This window comes from Chrysochloris asiatica, unplaced genomic scaffold, assembly GCF_000296735.1.
Source record: "Chrysochloris asiatica unplaced genomic scaffold, ChrAsi1.0 scaffold00102, whole genome shotgun sequence".
Lineage (NCBI taxonomy): Eukaryota > Metazoa > Chordata > Mammalia > Afrosoricida > Chrysochloridae > Chrysochloris > Chrysochloris asiatica.
The window spans coordinates 5,060,402-5,064,338 of NW_006408620.1; the positions used below are offsets into that span (position 1 = coordinate 5,060,402).

General features: G+C 46.4%; 2 protein-coding genes across 2 annotated transcripts in view; both read right to left on the reverse strand.

Moving 5' to 3' along the window:
* SNX29 (sorting nexin 29) overlaps positions 1-1,759 on the reverse strand; it is a 567,324-nt gene extending 565,565 nt beyond the window's left edge. The window contains exon 1 of the mRNA XM_006867206.1: positions 1,700-1,759. The gene's annotated coding sequence lies outside the window, so the exon portion shown is untranslated. The remainder of the gene's footprint in view (positions 1-1,699) is intronic.
* TNFRSF17 (tumor necrosis factor receptor superfamily, member 17) overlaps positions 1-3,937 on the reverse strand; it is a 42,638-nt gene that overhangs the window by 1,671 nt on the left and 37,030 nt on the right. The window lies entirely within an intron of this gene.

Consider the following 3,937-nt stretch of genomic DNA (forward strand, 5'->3'; position numbering starts at 1 on the left):
AACAGCCACTAAGTGTGTTAACCTTTGGCACCACCCGGGGATGGTGGTCAGGCTTTGAGCTACTTAAATAAATGTGATTCCCCTAAGAGCCCTATGGAGAGGCATGAACCCGCGAACAGAGAAGGACTCTCAGAGATGGGTAATGCTATGAGACTCTAATACAGAGACGTGAAAACATGAAGTTGGCACTAACCCTCAGCCATGTCCTTTCCCACTAGTCCATAGCACCCTAAGAATTGGGCAGGTGCTCAGTTCTCTGAGGTCACTTCAATACTTAATCCACCCCTCTGCTACGGTATTTCTTTCCCTTATTATAATGACATAAAGGACACCAGGGCAATCAAATTCCAAAGTTGCTCAAGTCTTTTAGATAAATTGGTGTCTTGTTTGCCTACACCCTATGCACACACTCCCGTACCTGAAATCATCTGTGGACTATACTACCTGATACCATGGAAAGGCGCCCTAAGCAGCCCTTGGTGCTCTCGGAGCCTTGGGGGGATTGCTGCGGCCACGTATTGCTTCCTCCCACTCAAATATTGCCAGTCCACAGTCAGATGAGTCCACAGATGCTGAGCCTCTATGTCAGTGACTCTGCTCCAAGAGCAGGCTGTTGGTGCTGCCGTTAAGTGCTATTGAGTCAGTTCTGACTCATGACAACCCTAGGTAGGGTTTCCAAGGACTGACTGGTAGGTTTGAACCGCCAATCTTGTGGTTAGCAGTCCAGTGCTGACCCTATAGCACCACAGGCTTCTAGAATTCCTAGCTTTGCTTCTAGCTCTGCTACTTCCTAGTGATGAAGGCTTGAGCCAGACAATGACCCTCTCTGCACTTCGGTTTCTTCACCTGAACAATGGATATCATCCAGCAGCTATCTGCATGCAGGTGCTGGAAGGATTCAAGGTGGAGCCCTTCCTCACCAGGGAGCCTGGTATGATGAAGGTGTCATTAACGAGAGGAGTCTCTGGTGCCGGGAGCCTCGGCAGCAGCCTCAACCAGTCATGGCAGAGCCCACATGGGGGGGGGAGGCGGGGTGTCCACACAGGTGATTGCCGTTCTAGACTCTCCCATGCCTGGCCTCAGGCCTCCTGGTCTCTGTTCTTGTGCTCAAGCGATCATAACTCCAAACCACCACCTCTGCACCCTTCACAGGCACCTAGAATTGGCCCACAGCACCACTGCTTGGAAAATTAGACCTTGAAACCCACATCAATGCCCTTGTCAAAGGGCCATCATTAAGGGGTGGGGTCCTTCAGGGAGCTCTGGAATGTTGAGATACACAACTCCTGCCTCCCCACCTCTGATGGCCTTCTGGGCTCCAGTTTCCTGGGGAACACTGTATGCTTCACTAGTTCAAGACCCAAAGCGAGGGTGTTGTACCGTAGCGTCGGTTCCGACTCATAGCAGCCCTGCACAGGGTTTCCGAGGCAGTAAATCTTTAAAGGAGCAAAAAGCCTCATCTTTCTCCAGTGGAACAGCTGGTAGTTTCGAACTGCTGACTTTGCGGTTAGCAGCCCAATTCGTAACCACTATGCTATCGAAGCTCCTAAAGCGAGAGAGGGAAATGACAATGCTTGCCCTACTGCCTTACGAGGGGACTTTGAAAAGTCCTTGGAAAAACCGGGACTGAAAGATCACGCTCCGTTAAGGATCAGACACTGTTACTGATCTGTAAGTCAAACATGAGCTTTCCTCTTACCTGTTTCACTGCATCCAGGAGTCTCTCCAGCAGAAACTGTCTTTTCACATCACTGTTCTGTGATCCTAAAATACAACAAGGTTTCATCAGTTTGTTTGATGTCCACCTGACATTGTATTAAGACTCTCAGACATTGTACTACATGGCTGCCCCGCTGGAGCAAAATCAATAACATAACAAGACAAAAACCAAAAAAATAAACCAGATGGTGTCAAATCAGAAATGACTCCTGGCGACCCCATGTGCTCCATGGGGCTTTCAAAACCTAGATGGAAGTTACCAGGCCTTTCTTCCAAGGTGCTTCTGGGTGGGGTGGACTTGAACCTCCAACCTTTTGGTTAGCAGCAAGGACTAAGCACAAATTAGCTGCATCATTACAATGAAGTCTGATCGCCTGCTTATTAACAAATCACAAAAAGAAACAGCTAAACTAGCTTCCCTCCCATTTTGAAAATGTATTTGTACCCACTTGACCTGTCTTCAATGACTGGATGATCACAGCTCAACTAGAAGAAAGAAGAGGAAAAAAAGTAATCTGATACAATTTGATGAACTTGACCTATACCTATGGACGCAGTAGCTCAAAAGAGGGAACAAATCTTTACAGAAAGATCATTCCCACTCCCTCCATACACAGAATAGACAGGGATGGGCAATTTGGACATTAGCTACCCAAAATGGGGGGGAGGGCTACAAAGACAAGATGTGACTGGCTTACAAGCTTTCAAGAGGGAACCTAGATCGAGAGGACGTGGAAGAATGTAGAATCTCCACTGAGTAGTATCCAATCTGTCTAGGCAGGGCTGATGAAAGGAAATGCGGATAGGTCTCTTGTGATACAATGGTGAATAATTGTTATCAGGACTGATTGTGAGGGTTGTAAATGTAAAGGTAGACATTTTGTAGCGCAAAGAGGGGAGTAATTAACTTTGCAGTCTAGGAGCGGAGGTCCCTGGAACCATCAAGGGAGAAGAGTGGAGAGCGGGACCCTACTCAGAGAAACAGTGATGCCAGAGATAGAGGCAAAGACGATGATGTGGAGAGATGGAGTGGCTGGGGTCTTTAGACAAAGAGAGGGAGAGGGGCTGTGTGCTGATGACTGGGGTGCAGGCTTGTAGGGTACACCCTTTTGTTGGTTACTGATGCATGGAGGGGATTGTAACCATGGCAATGAAACGATTTATGATAGGATGAATGTAAAACGAATGTTCTCCCATGTAAACAATCACATAATTCACTATAAAACATTTAAACAAAAAAAAAAAAAAATCAAAGGGTCAACATGGACCTAAGGAGCAAGGTGAGAAGGGCCGGGAAACAGGAACCACAGGGAGGAAATGGGATCACTGTTGTTCCATGGAAGGATTGTAGCCATCATTGAGATGATACAAAGTGTTGTTATTTGAATGTAAAACTGATGATCACTCAATTCATAATAAAAAGTTTTTAAAAAGACCTGGAAGCAGAAATTTTAAAAGAGACTTGTCCACCAATGTTCATTGTAGCACTCTTCATAGTAGCCCAAAGATTCGAAAACCTAAAAGCCCATCAGCAGGCAAATAGAGAAACAGAATCAGATGTATACAGCCAGCAGCTGACATGAAGTCTTGATCCATGCTGCCATGTGGATGGAGACAAGAAAAGGCAAACATACAGAGACCAAAGCGCATTAGTAGCTACCAGGGGCCTCGTGCTGTGGTTAATTTGCAGGACTGCAAAATCGCTTTGAACTGCAAGGTCTGTGGTTCAAGTTTATCAGCTGCTCTTTGGAAACCCCAGACAGGGTCGCTGTGGGTGGGAATCCACTCCACGCACTTAACAACAAACAACAACAACCAGGGGCAGCAGGGAGCAGAAAAGGTGCACAGGGATGGGGGCAACGCAGTCTGAAGAGAGCAGATCGTGGGGGATCTCTTGGACTTCACAATTGCTATTTTTTTTTAAAGAAAATTTTGGATTTTTTATGTTGACCATTGTGAAATGGTATCTTGTGGAAAAGGGGGCTAATGGGGATGGGGAAATTCCACTGATTAAGGGTATTATTGCCCAGCTGATTACTGTAACTGCTGTCAATAAGATGGATGCCCATAAAAATTAGAATTGGCAAAAGCTTATGATAGATCACGTGGAACCTCGGCTACTTAAGACAGAGACATTGCCATGCTGCAATGAGTCTCAATGACTGGTAAGACTGAGGAATTCGCACTGACCACCTAAGACAGGCAGCATCCCTTAAAC